The following is a 22212-nucleotide window of genomic DNA, read 5'->3' as shown; positions in this document are numbered from 1 at the left end:
AGTATTGAACAGACGTAACAAACTATGACAGCATTGGTGATGAATAGTGTTCTATTCAAAACCTGAAATTTCGGTGTTTACAATTCTGAACTGATGCGGTTGCATAAATCATAAGCGGTGTATATAAGCCGTCAAAATCATATTTTGAGAGAAGGAGTTCAAAGGCTACTTAATGCAAAACTGTTGGGGGAAATTTGCAACATATGGTAATGTTAGAGCAGTAAACTTTCTTCCCAATTAATGTATCTTTTTTGCATAATGCTTTGACCATATCCACAAAAACAACTTGACCACAACCACATTTCGACTTAACATACGTAGTCAGGCCTGAAATGTAAAATACATTTGACTGAATTAGTCAATATCCTGACCAAGAGAATTATGAATAAATGTTTCTTCAATAAGTTGTGGAAGATCTTGTATGTGCATATGCATGCACGTATATTTGTATCTATGAGAACCAAAACACTGATAATCCCTTTTTTGATTCAGATAGTGCCCTATACCCCACCTCGTAAAAATAATGAGAGAGGAAGAGAGTGAGTCGCGTTGGAGTAACTGTACAGTGGGGGTTTATTGATTTCATTAAGAAGACGTGTGGAGTGTATTACAGAATGATGACTGCTTCATAGGAGGTCAACAAGAAATCAATAAGAAATTATATTAGTGCTTCGATTGGCTGGGCCCAGTTACTGCACAACGAGTCTGGGCCTGGAAAACAAGGGAAGGATGTATTCCTGAGGGAATTCTCTGGAGCAAAATGGAGGGAAAAGAACGGAAAATAACCCAAGGATTAAACATGGAGTTGGTCTGTCAGTCACAGCCTAAATAAGGGGAGAGAAAGACGGAATGAAGGGACACTGAAGTGACTGATCTTTGTTGGGACTCTCCCATTGTTCCCAGAATACCAATTGCTCACTAGCTAGAGTGTCAGTCACAAATAATCCCGTTTTTTGTCTATCCAAACATGTCGGCCATGACACACAACAACTCGCTATACTGCTTTACCACAGACTCTTTTTCACGACTGCATCCATAACAGCATTACTTATTGATGACCTCTATATACCCCATAACAAAGGAGCAGATTTTGTGTACCGTGTACTGAGGAGAAGTCATCTTATTGAACCAGATGAATAATAAAAATGTTTGCCTTGATCAGAGCGCTACTGTACTGCAGGAAAAACAACAAAATAATGTAACAGTGTGGAATATTGAGAGGATATAAGAGGAACTGCCCGATGCAAAGGCAACGTATTCCACTGGGGTATTTTGCAGCATGGCACTCAGTGCCTGTTTGAAAATGGAGGAAACAATACAGGGATAGATTTGCCATATGTATGGTACTAAGAAAACCACATCTGAGTGCATATAAAGTGTCTTAGGGTATTTACGGAGCATGATGACATTTGCATGACTCTTGTTATGAGGGAAACAAGCGAAAAACACTTGTTGGGTGTGCCACCACAATGAAATCATAATTAAGTCACATTTCTGATAGCCCAGGCAGGCCCCGTGAAACATGAGACGAGATTATGCAAATGACCACGTAAAAAAAGGGAGGTACAGTGAGGGAAAAAAGTATTTGTTCCCCTGCTAATTTTGTACATTTGCCCACTGACAAAGAAATGATCAGTCTATAATTTAATGGTAGGTTTATTTGAACATAATAACAACAAACAAATCCAGAAAAACGCATGTCAAAAATATTATAAATTTATTTGTATTTTAATGAGGGAAATAAGTATTTGACCCCCTCTCAATCAGAAAGATTTCTGGCTCCCAGGTTTCTTTTATACAGGTAACGAGCTGAGATTAGGAGCACACTCTTAAAGGGAGTGCTCCTAATCTCAGCTTGTTACCTGTATAAAAGACACCTGTCCACAGAAGCAATCAATCAATCAAATTCCAAACTCTCCACCATGGCCAACACCAAAGAGCTCTCCAAGGATGTCAGGGACAAGATTGTAGACCTACACAAGGCTGGAATTGGCTACAAAACCATCGCCAAGCAGCTTGGTGAGAAGGTGACAACAGTTGGTGCGATTATTCGCAAATGGAAGAAACACAAAAGGACTGTCAATCTCCCTCGGCCTGGGGCTCCATGCAAGATCTCACCTCGTGGAGTTGCAATTATCATGAGAACGGTGAGGAATCAGCCCAGAACTACACGGGAGGATCTTGTCAATGATCTCAAGGCAGCTGGGACCATAGTCACCAAATCCTGCAGCGCCCGCAAGGTCCCCCTGCTCAAGAAAGCACATATACATGCCCGTCTGAAGTTTGCCAATGAACATCTGAATGATTCAGAGGAGAACTGGGTGAAAGTGTTGTGGTCAGATGAGACCAAAATCGAGCTCTTTGGCATCAACTCAACTCGCCGTGTTTGGAGGAGGAGGAATGCTGCCTATGACCCCAAGAACACCATCCCCACCGTCAAACATGGAGGTGGAAACATTATGCTTTGGGGGTGTTTTTCTGCTAAGGGGACAGGACAACTTCACCGCATCAAAGGGACGATGGACGGGGCCATGTACCGTCAAATCTTGGGTGAGAACCTCCTTCCCTCAGCCAGGGCATTGAAAATGGGTCGTGGATGGGTATTCCAGCATGACAATGACCCAAAACACACGGCCAAGGCAACAAAGGAGTGGCTCAAGAAGAAGCACATTAAGGTCCTGGAGTGGCCTAGCCAGTCTCCAGACCTTAATCCCATAGAAAATCTGTGGAGGGAGCTGAAGGTTCGAGTTGCTAAACGTCAGCCTAGAAACCTTAATGACTTGGAGAAGATCTGCAAAGAGGAGTGGGACAAAATCCCTCCTGAGATGTATGCAAACCTGGTGGCCAACTACAAGAAACGTCTGACCTCTGTGATTGTGATTGCCAACAAGGGTTTTGCCACCAAGTACTAAGTCATGTTTTGCAGAGGGGTCAAATACTTATTTCCCTCATTAAAATGCAAATCAATTTATAACATTTTTGACATGCGTTTTTCTGGATTTTTTTGTTGTTATTCTGTCTCTCACTGTTCAAATAAACCTACCATTAAAATTATAGACTGATCATTTCCTTGTCAGTGGGCAACCGTACAAAATCAGCAGGGGATCAAATACTTTTTTCCCTCACTGTATGTGTTATTCCGAAATGTATCCGCAACGTTATATTCCATTTTGTGCGACTCAAGCCATTTTCCCTATGCAGTTGTGCTGTGACACAATTTCATGTGTGCAACATGTAAAGTCCTGCATCACCATACTGAGAGCTTTGCTGTTTCTAAAATTATTTTAGTGTTTTTGGAGACTTTGTAAAAAAAAATCCAGGGCCCCCATGATGCACAATGAGAATGAAGAAGTGATTCACTGTTTGGGGTAAGTTTATTAAAAACAAGTGAAATCACAAAAAAGGTATCTGGACCCTTCTAAGACATGCCTTTTACATACAAAATAGAGATTTGGTTCCTTAAAGCCATTTCACCAATGGAGCCATGAAGTCTCCCAGCAGGAAAAGGAGAGTGAGTGACACGTTAATTGGGGATCTAGGAGCCATTGGGTCTAGGGCCTGATGGCATATCAAGAAGCTGATTAAACAGTGTGATCATTACACAGGTGCACCTTAAAATAAAATGCCACTCTAAAATGTGCAGTTTTGTCACACAACACAGTGCCACAGAGGTCTCAAGTTCTGGGGAGCGTGCAATTGGCATGCTGACTGCAGGAATGTCCACCAGAGCTGTTGCCAGAGAATTTAATGTTAATTTTCTACCATAAGCTGCATCCAAAGCACGCCAGCCCAGGACCTCCACATCCGGCTTCTTCACCTGCGGGATCGCTGAGACCAGCCATCCGGACAGCTGATGAAACTGTGGGTTTGCACAACCGAAGAATTTCTGCACAAACTGTCAGAAACCGTTTCAGGGAAACTCATCTGAATGCTCGTTGTCCTCACCAGGGTCTTGTCGTAACCGACTTCAGTGGGCAAATGCTCACCTTCGATGGCCACTGGCACGCTGGAGAAGTGTGCTCTGCACGAATGAATCCCGGTTTCAACTGTACCGGTAGGACATCGTGTGGGCTAGCAGTTTGCTGATGTCAACATTGTGAACAGGAGTGCCCCATGGTGGCGGTGGGGTTATGGTATGGGCAGGCATAAGCTATGGATAATGAACACAATTGCATTTTATCGATGGCAATTTGAATGCACAGAGATACCGTGATGAGATCCTGAGGCCCATTCTCGTGCCATTCATCCGCTGCCATCACCTCATGTTTCAGCACCATAATGCACGGCCCCATGTCGCAAGGATCTGTACTGTACATAATTTCTGGAAGCTAAAAATGTCCCAGTTCTTCCATGGCCTGCATACTCACCAGACATGTCACCGATTGAGCATGTTTGGGATGTTCTGGATCGACGTGTACGACAGCGTGTTCCAGTTCCCGCGCTGCATGAGGCAAATAGTGTCCACACCAGATACTGACTGATCCATGCCCCTACCTTTTATTTAAGGTATCTGTGACCAACAGATACCTTATTGTATTCCCAGTCATGTGAAATCCATTGATTAGGGCCTAATGAATTTATTTTTAATTGACTGATTTCCTTATATGAACTGTAACTCAGTAAAATCTTTGAAATTGTTGCATATTGCGTTTATATTTTTGTTCAGTGTATTTTTCGATACATGTTTTGGAACAATCATCCAACATTGTCAAGGCAGTCGAAATTGACCCTGCTTCAACTTGCTGATGTCTTATCTTGCATAGTTAGCTCATTTACACAGTAGAGTATTCAAAGATAAAAGTGATCTGGTTGATCTTTGCTGGACTTTCAAACAGCAACATTTTGCATTGGCCATTGGAACGCTTGCCTTACTACGCTAATCAATAATAGGCCATAACCTTCTAACAATCCTTGGATCAATGTTTTGAATGGGGGACTAGTTTATTTGTACATCCTTTTCAATATAAATTCTGATTCCTTTATGTTTTCTCATTGACTGTATATGGGCTAGAGTTATGTGTAAGAAGGGTAGGTAAGGGAGCAGAGTGAATGCTCACTGCAAAATTGCCGTGAAAATGTTTACCATTCATCACGATTAAGAACCCCATATGCTTACACCTGGATACCAACCTTCTTGTTAGTATCCTTGCACTACGACAATACAAGTCAGATAGACACGTGTTCCAGAACGTTCTGTTCAACACATTCCCTCCTATCTTCTCTACATTAACGATTAATCTCTCCTTTAGAGAGACATTGGATTTACAGCACTGAATCTTTCAAGTACGTCCCAAATGGTAGCCTACTCCCTATATAGTGCACTACTTTTGACCAGAGCCCTATAGGTCCTGGTCAAAAGAAGTGCACTATATAAGGAAAAGGGTGCCATTTGGGATGCACCCTTAGTCTCTAAGCGGAACAGTATTTCTCCTTTAAATCAGACTCCTTCATCATTGGTGATTCTGAGGGTATAAAACTGGGTGTGATGAAACTTAAAGCAGAGTGAAACTTAAAGCAGAGTGAAAATGAACTTTGGGGAGACAAACTCTCTTACCAATAATTCTATTTCAATTTAAAGCCAGGGCACAATGAGGCTAGACCCCCAGTGGGTGCTGCATGAACATATTTCCGAGCAAAAAAATTGACATGTAATGGTGTTTATTGGATTACACTGCAATAAAAGAGAGGTATTACAAACGAAAAAGTCGGATCTCTGTTCCCTCAAGTATACTGAGTAATTCAAAATATGTGTTTTGCTGAATGCAGATTTTTATGTTATTTGTATTAATTGGCCGTGATGGATAATGTGACACTAGGACATTTATTGCATGGGATTAACTGTCACCATTTAGAAAAGGGATTATTCATATTTTCCGGAATGGTGAGGATTTATTCAAGTCAAGATGACAAACACTTTAATATTTTTCAACATTGCACATGCAATAGAAGAGCACAATATGTAGAGATTTGTTATTTTTACTTTACAATGCTGCGTGACGCTCCTCAGCTCGGCAACAAAAACAATAACAACAGTTGGTGCGGTTTGCCCCTACTGCGGATTCCATAATGGCCCGAATGTTGGGCACGCATCGAATCATACTATATCATTAAAATGTTATAAGAGTCTTACCATTTTTTATTGATTTAGGTTTAAATAGATGTGTCTCAAGAAGAGTGACCTATTTCAGAGGATGGATGCGTCCCAAATGGCACCCATAGGGCTATGGTCAAAAGTAGTGCATTTTGGGAATAGGGTGCCATTTGGGACGCATTTCTCTCTTAGTATGACTCACTGACCATTGTGTGGAGTTACAGTGGGGGAAAAAAGTATTTAGTCAGCCACCAATTGTGCAAGTTCTCCCACTTAAAAAGATGAGAGAGGCCTGTAATTTTCATCATAGGTACACGTCAACTATGAAAGACAAATTGAGGAAAAAAAATCCAGAAAATCACATTGTAGGATTCTTTATGAATATATTTGCAAATTATGGTGGAAAATAAGTATTTGGTCACCTACAAACAAGCAAGATTTCTGGCTCTCACAGACCTGTAACTTCTTCTTTAAGAGGCTCCTCTGTCCTCCACTCGTTACCTGTATTAATGGCACCTGTTGGAACTTGATATCAGTACAAAAGACACCTGTCCACAACCTCAAACAGTCACACTCCAAACTCCACTATGGCCAACACCAAAGAGCTGTCAAAGGACACCAGAAACAAAATTGTAGACCTGCACCAGGCTGGGAAGACTGAATCTGCAATTGGTGAGCAGCTTGGTTTGAAAAAATCAACTGTGGGAGCAATTATTAGGAAATGGAAGACATACAAGACCACTGATAATCTCCCTCGATCTGGGGCTCCACGCAAGATCTCACCCCGCGGGGTCAAAATGATCACAAGAACGGTGAGCAAAAATCCCAGAACCACACAGGGGGACCTAGTGAATGACCTGCAGAGAGCTGGGACTAAGGTAACAAAGCCTACCATGAGTAACACACTACGCCGCCAGGGACTCAAATCCTGCAGTGCCAGACGTGTCCCCCTGCTTAAGCCATTACATGTCCAGGCCCGTCTGAAGTTTGCTAGAGTGCATTTGGATGATCCAGAAGAGGATTGGGAGAATGTCATATGGTCAGATGAAACCAAAATATAACTTTTTGGTAAAAACTCAACTTGTCGTGTTCATACCTACTGTGAAGCATGGGGGTGGAAACATCATGCTTTGGGGCTGTTTTTCTGCAAAGGGACCAGGACGACTGATCCGTGTAAAGGAAAGAATGAATGGGGCCATGTATCGTGAGATTTTGAGTGAAAACCTCCTTCCATTAGCAAGGGCATTGAAGATGAAACGTGGCTGGGTCTTTCAGCATGACAATGATCCCAAACACACCGCCCGGGCAACGAAGGAGTGGCTTCGTAAGAAGCATTTCAAGGTCCTGGAGTGGCCTAGCCAGTCTCCAGATCTCAACCCCATAGAAAATCTTTGGAGGGAGTTGAAAGTCCGTGTTGCCCAGCGACAGCCCCAAAACATCACTGCTCTAGAGGAGATCTGCATGGAGGAATGGGCCAAAATACCAGCAACAGTGTGTGAAAACCTTGTGAAGACTTACAGAAAACGTTTGACCTGTGTCATTGCCAACAAAGGGTATATAACAAAGTATTGAGAAACTTTAGTTACTGACCAAATACTTATTTTCCACCATAATTTGCAAATAAATTCATTAAAAATCCTACAATGTGATGTTCTGGATTATTTTTTCTCATTTTGTCTGTCATAGTTGACGTGTACCTATGATGAAAATTACAGGCCTCTCTCATCTTTTTAAGTGGGAGAACTTGCACAATTGGTGGCTGACTAAATACTTTTTTCCCCCACTGTAGCACTTTCTGTAACTCACTCACTGCATGTATTTATAAGTTAGATACAGAGTTGCGAGCCAGTTAGGAATAGGAGTGGTAGTTGGTGTCCTTGAATTCTATATACAAATGAGCTCATGCTATTGGGAGAGCTGCACCAAAAGGAACTGTGTTTGCGAGAGTGGGAGTGCTGTTCTTGCAACACCCAGGTTAAAAAGATGTGACTCAGCACTTTACCTGTACTCCACTGCCAAGAAACAAAATATATTGAGCGAGTGTGGAGGTATAAGGGTTTAACCCTCCCGTTGTCCTAGGGTCAAAATGACCCGCCACTGTGTTGAACCAACTTTATTTAATTGTTATATTTTTGGGATCATTTGTGAGAAGGAGGCAGTGAGACTTTAAAGAAAGTATCACTGCCTCCTTCTCACAAATGATCCAAAAAATATAAAAATTAAATAAAGTTGGTTCAACACATTGGCGGGTCACTTTGACCCTAGGACAACGGGAGGGTTAAGGTGAATTGGTGAGGAGGTTAGTTTGATGTATTGCATTTCATTTCACACAAACACACACAAGCATGCACGCATACGAGCACACACACATACACATCCGTTGCCTACTACAAATTTGGCTCAAATGTATGTGTGTAGGTGCTACACAGGAAAATAAATGGAATGGACTGTCCTCCCTTGACAAGCTGCCCTAGCCAGGTGAGGTACCAATGCACTGGCCTGACTTGGACCTGATCCTATATCATAGCCTGCACTCTGACTCCCCTCTTCCCTTGGCACTGTCAGGGCCATAGGCCAGTTTATGTGCCTATGACAACAAGCAGGTTGACGATTTGTGGGATGAATCATGTTCTGGAGGCAGCGCTGTTTGTGCACTGAATCACATTACTAATGGCTGTAGCTAGGTTCATTACACAGTGATGAACAGCTGCCAGCCACTTAACATGGCTTCTGCACTACTGTAAGTCAGCGTGTAGTATAGTAATACCCTATTCAGAAGACTCCATCATTTGTTCAGAGCATATGGATAGGCGGTGATGTGTTGTCACATGCACCAACATTTGGCTGTGGCTCCCATTGACTAACCAAGATTGTGAAAAAGTGTTGTGAAATAATGTAATAATTACACTATTTTGAAATAATGTAATAATTACACTATTTCACAACCTTGGCTTGTCCATGGGGACCACAGCCTCGTTGTAATGTGTGCAATGACGCCACTACTATAACTGTTCACAACTCAACAAAAGCTATTCACTTCAGAGGGAACCTTCCGGTAAAGCCTCTATACCAGTGCTGCATCAGTTATTATGTACTTCAGTAGTCGATACATACATTCCTTACACAGAGTAAACCAACTACCTTGAGGGGAATAGACTTCAACATCATCTGGGATGTATTGTATGTACAGTATATATATCATGGGTTAGATCCAATTTAATTCAACCTTCTCTAAACACTGCGGAGTGAACACAATCGCTCCGAGTAAATACAATCACACTTTTCAAATCTCCCCCAACACTTTTCCTATATGACCCACGCCCACATGTCCTGAGCTATCTGGTAATGAATTCGAACAGATCCAGACTCACCGTAAGTAATCATTTAAGTGGGCGGAGATACCGTACGTTAGTTCACATCGGATGTGAGGGTCCTTTTAGCCCAGAGAGGCATGCTGTAAGCAGTAAGCAGAGCAAAATAAGCACTTGAGGTCCCAACTGCCACAGTAAATATTGAGAGAGAGCATCAAGTGGAATCTGCATACATCTGAAAGGCGGCATGGGATCCCCACAGCCCGCTACTAATTTATATTTTTAAAGATATTCACGCCAGTCTCCAGAGGGTATATCTTGGCAGGCAGCCTTTGGGGGCAAGGGTAAGGGGGGTGGATAAGAAAGTGAGTGCTCCCTCAAATATCCATCTCAAAGTGAGAGCGTTAAATTGTAGACCCATTGGGCACAGACGTCAGTTTAAAGTTTTGATTTACATTTGGTTGAGTTGTCAACTAATGGGAATTCAAAATTAAATCAACACAACATTTCAACATGTCATTGGATTCAGGTTAAAAGTTGGGTGAAAAAAATTTGCATTTCCCTTACATTTGATTACTTTTACCAAATTCAATCAGTTTTCCACGTTGATTCAACGTCATCACATATAATTATTGGGTTGAAATGACGTGGAAACAACGTTGATTCAACCAGTTTTTGCCCAGTGGGGAGGAACAAATGGGAGCCAGATAGAGTGCCACAGATGAAGACACTATAGGAAAATAAAGAATATTGATTGATGATTGGCGTTTTATCAGGTTTTACATGGTTTTACCTTATTAATATATTTTTAAGTATCTATTTTACATGCCTTTTTTCACCACCCTTATTATCCTTTGGTCTCTCTCACTAGGTGCCACTGTAGTGCCGAAGGAGCCCTTGAAAGGCAACGTCTCACACTCCCACTCTCGACATTCCCTGTCATGCACTAAAGTGGCCACGAATTGCACAAATGTGTTTTCGCATTGAGAGCGTGCCGTCTTTCATTTGGCAATCTGTTCCGGGCAGAATTAGACCTGTCATTTCCCATGCCGTTTCCTCCTCCATTTCCTTCTCTCCATCCCATTTTTTGTTTTTCTTCAGTTTTTGTCTTGTTGCAATGGCAGGATTGTCTGGATTTGCCAGTAGTGATTTATGTCCTCAAGCAAAGTCCTATAAGCTGCCAAAGCCTGCCCTCCCCAGACACACTTCCATGTTCAATGCAGTGATTCTGGCTTCACACACACACTATTTCCAAAATACTTAATGGCAGAGAGAGAGAGAGAGCTTGGGAGGCATTCGGCCAAACATTGATGGAATGTATGCTTGGCTTCTGCAGATGTCGAAATATACGTGCAAGAGTTTCAATTGAGAATAACAGCCTAATAAAACACCCTGCCTTTGTCTGGCTCACAGCAACATGCCATGAATTCTGAGGCCACCTCTTAATTGAAAATAGTATTTGTGTAGGAGAGAGAGCATCATTTGAATCCACTACCAAACGATAAACGGTGATTCACATACATTAAATTAGTATGTGCATTTGGAATTCAAGAGGACATACCGTAAATAAAAAAATATGTGGACTGTTTATATTTAGTCCTCAATTAGATGTACTGCCGCAATTACCTAATTGAGCTCTTCAGCGCCCAGTGTTTACCTTTAATTACTCTCAACATCGCCATTGTAATCCAAAATAAAATAGGTAACTGCAGAAAAGTGTTGGGGGATGGAGAGAGAGAGAGAGAGAGAGAGAGAGAGAGAGAGAGAGAGAGAGAGAGAGAGAGAGAGAGAGAGAGACTATTTTCAGCCTCTCATTGAGATAAGCTAGACCATGAAGTATGCCCTGGCAACACAATCTCACACTCAATTCGTGCAAATATGTACAAAAAGTATTTCAGTAGATTTCAGCAGATTTCTTATTTAATTTTTTTGCTTAATTTGTGTGAAAATACACAAATTTTTGTGTAACTTAATTAGTAGGAAAATATACATATTTTTGTGCGACTTACAGGTTAATGTAAAATAATGATTTATGTTGGCTTCCACCAAGGCGGTTTCATGATGATTATTACGGTCATGTCAATCATGTTATATACTTAGGCTATTGTAACAAGGTATATGCCAGCATTGTAGGCCTACTGCCTCTGCCCAGAGGCCTACTAGGCTTTCATGGCAACAGCCATTAGAGCTCACCTTGCCATGTATGAGCCCTGGTTAGAGGCCCTGTTGCAGCTTTCACTTTCTTCCACTACATTGGTGGCAGCGTTGGGATCACATCCATCTCATGTCTAGTTATGTGATCTAGTGGTGTAAAGCATTGTGTTTTTCAACATTGTGTTGGGTGTAATTACATTGGTATATCTAGTGACCAACGGATAAGCAACACTGGGAGTGACAGAAAGAAGTAGTCACTACAGGTGTGATCAAGCCTTACATCATAGTTGCTTACCAGTGTGGACCCAAAACAAGCACATTCTACATGTTTACAAATTACCTGTTTAAAGTGTTATTACAACCATGGTGTTATTTTGTTACTGAAGCTTATATATTAAATAACCTGACAATGATCCACATCATATGGGTAGACAAATAATGTGTGTTATGCAGCAAAACACAACTATCCTTTTTTTAGGATGCAAACCAGTAATATGAATCACTGTTGAGCCATCCTGTTCTGATCTAATGAGATGGATGTAGGATTTTCTATGGCTTAGAATCGAGGCCTTTCCCAGTCAAGAAGGACGAAGCTAGGCCCCTCTTGGTTCTCATTGGCGAAGACTGAACTCAAGTTAGGGGTTATATGTCAGACTCGCCTATACCACTTTACCCAACATGTTATACCCCAGAGGTTGTAAATAAACCCTTTTTTAACTTGTATCATTATTATAGGACTGTGAAACCCATAACGGAATGGCTTCAGACTAGGCATTTCTCACTGGAAATTGCTGCTGACATTGACATTGCTTAGGGTTAGGGTATTTCATTCATTTCAGACTCTCCTATGCCACTATTCCCAACATCTTATACCCCAGAGGTTGTAAATAAAGCATTTTTAAGGTGATATAACTTGTATCATTATTATAGGGCTGTGAAACCCATAGCCGAATGGCTTCAGAATGAACATTTCTCACTGGAAATTGCTGCTGACAGTGAACATAGCTTAGGGTTAGGGAATACATGACATTTGGCATGGGTCCTCAGATCCTCGAAAAATTATACAGCTGCACCATCGAGAGCATCCTGACTGGTTGCATCACCGCCTGGTATGGCAACTGCTTGGCCTCCGACCGCAAGGCACTACAGAGGGTAGTGCGTACGGCCCAGTACATCACTGGGGCCAAGCTTCCTGCCATCCAGGACCTCTATACCAGGCGGTGTCAGAGGAAGGCCCTCAAAATTGTCAAAGACTCCAGCCACCCTAGTCATAGACTGTGCTCTCTGCTACCGCACGGCAAGCAGTACCGGAGTGCCAAGTCTAGGTCCAAAAGACTTCTCAACAGCTTCTACCCCCAAGCCATAAGACTCCTGAACAGCTAATCATGGCTACCCGGACTATTTGCACTGCCCCCCCACCCCATCCTTTTTACGCTGCTGCTAATCTGTTAATTATTTATACATAGTCACTTTAACTCTACCCACATGTACATATTACTTCAACTACCTCAACTAGCCGGTGCCCCCGCACATTGACTCTGCACCGGTACCCCCCTGTATATATAGCCTCCCTACTGTTATTTTTTTTTACTTCTGCTCTTTTTTTCTCAACACTTTTTTTGTTGTTGTTTTATTTTTACTTTTTTTGTTTAAAATACATGCACTGTTGGTTAAGGGCTGTAAGTAAGCATTTCACTGTAATGTCTGCACCTGTTGTATTCTGCGCATGTGACCAATACAATTTGATTTGATTTGGTTTGATTTGATTTAATTTAATTCATTTCAGACTATCCTATGCCACTATTTCCAACATATTATACCCCATAGGTTGTAAATAAACCCTTTTTAAGGTGATATAACTTGTATCATTATTATAGGGCTGTCAAACCCATAGCCGAATGGCTTCAGACTGATAATTTATCACTGGAAATTGCTGCTGATATTGAACATAGCTTAGGGTTATGGTATTTAATTCATTTCAGACTCTTCTATGCCACTATTACCAATATTTTATACCCCATATGTTGTAAATAAATCATTTTTAAGATGATATAAGTTGTATCATTGTTATAGGGCTATGAAACCCATAGCTGAATGGCTTCAGACTGAGCATTTCTCACCATTTATTTACACAGAGCAATTTCTGTTCGATAACAGGCAGTGTCCATTTCTTTACAGTAGTGTGTTAATTAATTATTGCTTTCTTCAGTGAAAATACAGAATATGTATAAAATGTCAAATATACCAAAAACTAAATCAAGCAGAGATTTACGACGATTTAACCATGTTAATCCTTACTGAAACGCAAACTACAAACATTTAACGAGTTAAAGATAATGAATACATGACAACTAGATACAAATATTTAATAAAAAATGATTCATACAAAAGTCAAGAGTTGGCTACAACATGAGTACAAACAAAGTGAGTGTGTGTGTGTGTGTATGTGTGTATTATGGTGTGTATTATAATTTCCTATCATAAAGATGTATCCCCATTCCACAATCAAATACCTTTATCAATATCAAAAAAATGCATATACAGTACCAGTCAAAAGTTTGGACACAGTTAATAATTCCATGGTTTTTCTTTATTTTTACTATTCTCTACATTGTAGAATAATATTGAAGACATCAAAACGATGAAATAACACATATGGAATCATGTAGTAAACAAAACAGTGTTAAACAAATCAAAATATATTTGAGATTTGAGATTCTTCAAAGTAGCCACCATTTGTGCCTTGATGCCAGCTTTGCACACTCTTGGCATTCTCTCAACCAGGAATGCATTTCGATTAACAGGTGTGCCTTGTTAAATGTTAATTTGTGGAATTTCTTTCCTTCTTAATGCATTTGAGCCAATCAGTTGTGTTATGACAAGGTAGGGGGGTATACAGAAGATAGCCCTAGTTGGTAAAAGACCAAGTCCATATTATGTCAAGAACAGCTCAAATAAGCAAAGAGAAACAACAGTCCATCATTACTTTAAGACATGAAGGACAGTCAATAGGGAACATTTCAAGAACTTTGAAAGTTTCTTCAAGTGCAGTCGCAAAAACCATCAAGCGCTATGATGAAACTGGCTCTCATGAGGACCGTCACAGGAATGGAAGACCCAGCGTTACCTCCGCTGCAGAGGATGTTCATTAGAGTTACCAGCCTCATAAATTGCAGCCCAAATAAATGCTTCTGTGACACTCTGGCTCCACGGACCTTGATATTTGAGCCAGGGTTGTTTAGTTTCATTGTTTGGGTGTATTTCTATGTTGGGGATTTCTGGTTGTGCATTTTCTATGTTTGGTTAATTGTTCTTGATTAGTCGTATGACTCCCAATCGGAGGTAACGAGTGTCAGCTGTCGGCTCGTTATCTCTGATTGGGAGCCATATTTATACTGTGTGAGTTCACTTTGGTTTTGTGGGTTTTTGTTTCCGTTTCAGTCGTGTCACTGAGGACTTCATGATCGTGGTTTATTGTTTTTATCGTGGTTTCTTTAATAATAAAGTCTACGATGTTCGCTCAACACGCTGCGCTTTGGTCTGCTCCTTTCTACGATCGTGACAGAAAAACCCACCTTAGAAAGACCAAGCAGCGTGTCCAGGAGCAAGGAGACTGGACATGGGAGGAGGCGCCGGGCAAGGAGATGGAGAGGCTGGCGATGGCCCAGGTGGGCACATCGTGGTCCTGGGAGGACATGCTCGGAGGCAAGGGACCTTGGGGAAGGATCAAGGCCCTGGCGAGAGAGGAGCAACGGCGGCAGCAGGGCCATCGTCGGAGGGTCGTGAGTCAACCCCAGAAAATTTTTAGGGGGGGGCACACGGCATGGACGACGGGGCTGACGGAGGAGAAAAGGGGGAGTATCCAGGAGGCCACCAGGCCAGGGGTACACCGCCCTGTACGTCCTGTGCTGATGCCTCACACAGAGTGTGTGAGGGTAGGCATTCAGCCAGGACGGGTGGTGGCCGCTGTTCACTCCAGGCCTCCTGTCCGTCTCCACAGCCCGGTCCGGCCTGTTCCTGCCACCCGCACCAAGACTACGGTGCGCGTCGCCAGCCCGACCCGGCCTGTTCCTGCCACCCGCACCAAGTCTACGGTGCGCGTCGCCAGCCCGACCCGGCCTGTTCCTGCCACCCGCACCAAGACTACGGTGCGCGTCGCCAGCCCGGTCCGGCCTGTTCCTGCCACCCGCACCAAGTCTACGGGGCGCGTCGCCAGCCCGGTCCGGCCTGTTCCGGCCACCCGCACCAAGACTACGGTGCGCGTCGCCAGCCCGACCCGGCCTGTTCCGGCCACCCGCACCAAGTCTACGGTGCGCCTCAGACGGCCAGAGTCTGCCGTCTGCCCAACGGGGCCTGAACTGCCCGTCTGCCCAAAGCCTGCAAAGCCGCCCGTCTGCCATGAGCCATCAGAGCCGTCCGCCAGACCAGAGCCGCTAGAGCCTTCCGCCAGACAGGATCAGCCAGAGCCTTCCGCCAGACGGCCAGCCATGAGCAGCCAGATCCGTCGGCCAGCCATGAGCAGCCAGATCCGTCGGCCAGCCATGAGCAGCCAGATCCGTCAGCCAGCCATGAGCAGCCAGATCCTTCAGCCTGCCATGAGCAGCCAGATCCGTCGGCCAGCCATGAGCAGCCAGATCCGTCAGCCAGCCATGAGCAGCCAGATCCTTCAGCCTGCCATGAGCCGTCTAGTCAGGTACTGTCCCTTAGCCTGTTGCTGTCCCTTATCCTGGTGCTGTCCCTTAGCCTGGTACTGCCCCTTAGTCCGGTACTGCCCCTTAGTCCGGTACTGCCCCGTAGTCCGGTGCCGCCCCTTAATCCAGTGGGGTTTAGTTGGGGGTGGTCATGAGGAAGGGAATACGGAAGCGGATAGTGACTAAGGTGGGGTGGGGACCACGACCTGGGCCAGAGCCGCCACCAGGGACAGACGCCCACCCAGACCCTCCCGAGACTGTATGCTGGTGCGCCCGGAGGTCGCACCTTTAGGGGGGGGTAATGTGACACTCTGGCTCCACGGACCTTGATATTTGAGCCAGGGTTGTTTAGTTTCATTGTTTGGGTGTATTTCTATGTTGGGGATTTCTGGTTGTGCATTTTCTATGTTTGGTTAATTGTTCTTGATTAGTCGTATGACTCCCAATCGGAGGTAACGAGTGTCAGCTGTCGGCTCGTTATCTCTGATTGGGAGCCATATTTATACTGTGTGAGTTCACTTTGGTTTTGTGGGTTTTTGTTTCCGTTTCAGTCGTGTCACTGAGGACTTCATGATCGTGGTTTATTGTTTTTATCGTGGTTTCTTTAATAATAAAGTCTACGATGTTCGCTCAACACGCTGCGCTTTGGTCTGCTCCTTTCTACGATCGTGACAGCTTCACAGATTTCAAGTCATAGACACATCTCAACATCTACTGTTCAGAGGGGCCTGTGTGAATCAGGCCTTCATGGTCGAATTGCTGTAAAGAAACCACTACTAAAGCACACCAATAATAAGAAGAGACCTGCATGAGCCAAGAAACAAGAGCAATGGACATCAGACCGGTTGAAATTTGTCCTTTGGTCTGGAGTCCAAATTGGAGACTTTTGGTTCCAAGCGCTATGTCTTTGTGAGAAGCGGTGTGGGTGAACGGATGATCTCCGCATGTGTAGTTCCCACCGTAAAGCATGGAGAAGGAGGTGTTATGGTGTGGGGGTGCTTTACTGGTGACAATGTCTGTGATGTATTTAGAATTCAAGGCACACTTAACCAGAATGTCTACCACAGCATTCTGCAGCGATACACCATCCCATCTGGTTTGGGCTTAGTGGGACTATCATTTATTTTTCAACTGAACCAACACTCCTCCAGACTGTGTAAGGGCTATTTTACCAAGAAGGAGAGTGATGGAGTACTGCATCAGATGACCTGGCCTCCACAATCCCCTGACCTCAACCCAATTGAGATGGTTTGGGATGAGTCGGATGGCAGAGTGAAGGAAAAGCAGCCGACAAGTGCTCAGTATATGTGGGAACTCCTTCAAGAATGTTGGAAAAGCATTCCAGGTGAAGCTGGTTGAGAGAATGTCAAGAGTGTGCAAAGCTGTCATCAAGGCAAAGGGTGCCTATTTAAAAATAGCCACCCTTTGATTTGTTAAACACTTTTTTGTTTACTACATGATTCCACATGTGTTATTTCATAGTTTTGATGTCTTCACTATTATTCTACAATGTAGAAAATAGTAAAAATAAAGAAAAACCCTGGAATGAGTAGGTGTGTCCAAACCTTTGTACTGGTACTGTAAATAAATGTGGGACACAAAAAAAAGGCAGTGTAGAACACCATTGCCCATCATTCAATGCTCTAATAACTTTCAAAAGATTGTTCCGAAGTTTGCCCCCAAAAATGTATTTTCCTATGAATGAAGTCGCACAAAAATGTGTGTCTCTGCCTACGAATTAAGTAGCACAAAAATGTGTGTCTTTCCACATGAATTAAGCCACACAAAACGCACAAAATCTGCTGAAATACTTTTTGTTCATATTTGGTAATGATTTTACAAAATGACAATATATAATTGAAATTGATATGTAATTTCTATCTTCTCTCAGAATTCTAACACAACACTCCATTCTGGGTTGAGCCATGAATACCCCAGTCATGGAGTCAAAAGGGTTAATCACCCCTCCATGCCATCTAAGTAACCTACTCCCCCGAATGACCTCACTGTGCCTCCAGGTTCAGATGGATTAAACCACTCTCTCTGATGTGGGGGGTCCAGCCCTAGAAGCTTCTAAGCCTAGCTGGTCACATCCTGGGGATGTGAAGGCCCAGTATGGGATCCTTATCTTCAGCCTATACCAGAGCCAGTGCTCTAAACTTCTATCCACATAGTGATTTAATCCCATCAACCTCAGAAGAAGTCAGTTACATCACCCTTTGGGTTCTCGGTGTGCAGAGATGGCTGCAGTGATGTTTCATGTTTTTCACTTTCTCTCTCTGTCTCTCCCTCTCTCTGTCTATCTCTTTCTCACCATCGCTGTCTCTTTCTCTTATCCTCTCTTTTGGTCTATCTCTCCACCCTATCAGTATGATCAACCAAAGAGGCCCACAACCTTGCATGAGTTTCATGTTTTCATGGGTTTAACCTCACTGACCTCTCTTTCTCTGACCGACTATCTGCCAATCTCTGAGTTATTCTCTTGCTCTCACTGTCTCTCTTTCTCAATATCCCTCCACCTTTAATTGTACATCTTGAATCAACAATCGTCAAATAAGTGAAGGACAACACTTCAAAACAGAAAGGTTCAATGATCATGGAGAGAACCAAATGACGTAGAGATGCACGTGAGAGTGAGTGCATTATTGTGTACGCATCTGTTAAATGTCTATGCGTGTGTGTCACAGAACAGGTGACTTGAACACATGTACAGTATGGGCTCTGGGAGTAGAGTGCAGAACTCTGCATAAGGGTCAGCCGGAGGGTGTGTTTGTGTGTGTGTGTGCAGGCGTCCATCATAATTATAATACACAAATGTAAATGTTGCCGTTTAAATGGAGTCAAATGTCTGTGAAACCTCTCTCTGTCTACCTGCCTGCCTGTGTTTCCATAAGCTGTTGCCAAAAACCTTGTCCAATCCTGCCAAATTTCACAGTCACATGACTGTTGGCCTACATCCAACATTGATGAAGTTCCCTACACCTACGGTACAGCAACACAGAACCATGCCTTAAAAAGCCACTAAATACCTTTAAAGAAACCAGACATGCCTCTCACTGACATATTGAACTCGATCCGACCTCGGAAAAATTCTAGCTCGTCTCTCTATAGTGTAAATATAATAGTTCATAAAGAATGTCCCCTCTGTAAGCACCTGTTCTCCATCCATCCATCAAGTCACCTTCTAGGCCTCCCAGAATGTTGTTGTTTCTGTGTTAGTGCCCCCACATTGGTAAAGTGTATTTTAGGTAGTTTAATTTGGCATCCCGCCTCCTCTCCTAAAACATCAAGAAGTCTAAGAAATGTGATATGGCTACCTCAAGGCTCACATGCTGAGGAAAAGGTAGACTAAAATAGAAACTAAGTACAATTACATTTCAATTGCTAAACCCATAGATTCCCTTTGTTGATAAGAGAGTTTGTCACCTTCTCTCAAGCCTCGCTGTATAGTTATTTCTGTGTAACTGGGTCATACCCAATGTGAATTTACTATAACAATTATGCAAAAATAATTTTCTTATAAATATTGGAAATCATGTGCCGATTCATCTATGCATTCTTGTATCTAACTACAATCTAGTACAATGAACAGATTTGGGAATTCTTAAATGGCACAAAGCTTTATGCCCTTCAATAAAACAAATAGTGAATACCACGCCTCTCATTCCCATTGAGGCCAACAGTCCATCAATGGAGGAATAATGACGGAATGCTGAAGACAATAGCTGTATGTGTGCACCAACTCCTAGAGGGGGAATACTAAGGGAGGAGGAATGCCGAGATTAACACAAGCTCCAGGAAAGAGGTTGGTAGGATAGGAGGACAGGGGGGAGGTATGGAGGAGAGATGGGAAAGGAGGGAGGAGTAGGGGAGTGAAAAACAAAGAGGAGCCTATCAGTAACCCTATCCCCAGACACTTCCACAGGGCAGCGGGCTGTATCTGTCTGTCGGCCGCCTTTGGAGAGGTGAGGGGGCTAGCTAGCTACCACCACACTCTCTATGAGGGAATGGAGATCAACATTCTATGGATGCTGATATGGATGGTAGCTAGATGGTGCTGGGGCAGAGTGGCAATATGGATTAATTAAAAAACTATATTTATATAATGTATTTGACTTGGGCAAGGCATTACCAGTCTCATCATTGATTTTCATCAATAGTTCCTGGGCAGGCACTTGATTCTACTTACTTTGCCTTTCACTTTTGGGACTATACCATTGGTTTCATTTAACAGGACAAACTAAATTAAGCACAGCTTAAGTATTTGAAAATGTCTTTCATCATTGAGACATTCATTTGAACCAGGTCTGAGATGTACAGTTATGAACGGTTAGGGAATGTTTAAAGTCTCTGAGTAAGCAACTGTGTTTGTGTTTTTGCATGTCTAATTACAGAGGAGGACCACTGTCCGTCTGCCCTCCCACTATTTCCTATGAATTTGCCTCAACTCCGCAGAGTACAAAGGAATCCTTTTAAAGGTCCCTGTCTGATAGTCAGTGGAGCATCAGCATGCTTGTGTCTCTTCTTTGTGTGTGTGTGTGTGTGTGTGTGGGCGGGGTGAGATGTTCGGGATCACTGAATGTAAACCTTTGTGTGACGTCTGTGGTTGTGTGAATGTGTTCTCTAATGCTCTCTCTATGACCCCGATCTGTCACCCATACATCACCACATATTGTAGCAGAACACTACTACACCCCTTGTCCTGACCAATAGCGTCATTACCAGCCTCTGAGGCCCATCAAATTGTGACTGGTATTCTCATCAGTTTACTCAACAATGGCCACTCACTAAGGCCTAGTGCGACTGAGCCTCTACATCTGGGTTTAGGGTCTATCAACAGCAGGGCAGACCCAACATGTCACATGCCAAGCTGGGGGTATAGCGTGTCCGTGCCAGCGGTGCCACTTTGAAGGGTTCCTTTGTGGCAGCACAAGTTTTGGGGGCATATGAAGACAGTGAGGTCATTAGGATAACCTCTTCATGTTATGCCAGAAGAGAACTGGAGAACACCACGGCTATTGTATGTGCTGTGGTGTGTGTATTCTGTGTCCTGTGTCTTGTGGTTCATAACGGGTGGGCTTATGACCTGGGAATTTCTTGGGCAGCCAACCTTTTGTGTGACAGTGTGTGTGTGTGTGTGGCAGCATCAGTCACATCAGTAACACATGTCATACTTCCACACATACTCACAAAAACTAACCTACAGAAATATCACTTGTAACAGACACGCAGCCCCTAAGCCTCATCGAGACTGCCACATACACAAACAATTGCAATCCATTAATTTAGAAGACAAAAAGCAGAGGGAAAGAGGATAATTTCAAAAAGTAATAAAATAAAAAAATCTAATAAGAGAAAGAGTGCAGGAAATGGGGTAAGACGAAAAGAGAGCTGATAGACAGTGACACCGAAGAGATCATGTTCTGACAAAATATTTGACTTTAATAAAAACCAATTCATTTAAATGTAAGAAAAGTAACAGTTACTAACATGTGGTAGTCACAGCCTGTTTTAAAAGCCGTATCGTCCTCTGTAGCTCAGCTGGTAGAGCACGGCGCTTGTAATGCCAAGGTAGTGGGTTCGATCCCCGGGACCACCCATACACAAAAATTTATGCACGCATGACTGTAAGTCGCTTTGGATAAAAGCGTCTGCTAAATGGCATATTATTTTTTATTATATCGCTGTTCACATTGATCAATATCACTGTATGGTGCACTGTCCCATATATGTTTTATATGGTCTGGAGTATTATCATACACTACATGGTATGTGGACATCTTATTCCAAAATCATGGGCATTAACATGGAGTTGGTCCCCCCTTTGCTGCTATAACAGCCACCACTCTTCTGGGAAGGCTTTCCACTAGAAGTTGGAACATTACTGCGGGGACTTGCTTCCATTCAGCCACAAGTATTAGTGAGGTCGGGCACTGATGTTGGGCGATTAGGCGTGGCTCGCATT

Source organism: Coregonus clupeaformis, chromosome 18, assembly GCF_020615455.1.
Source record: "Coregonus clupeaformis isolate EN_2021a chromosome 18, ASM2061545v1, whole genome shotgun sequence".
Taxonomy (NCBI): Eukaryota; Metazoa; Chordata; class Actinopteri; order Salmoniformes; family Salmonidae; genus Coregonus; species Coregonus clupeaformis.
The sequence above is the reverse complement of the archived record's forward strand: the minus strand, read 5'-3'. Positions refer to the sequence as shown.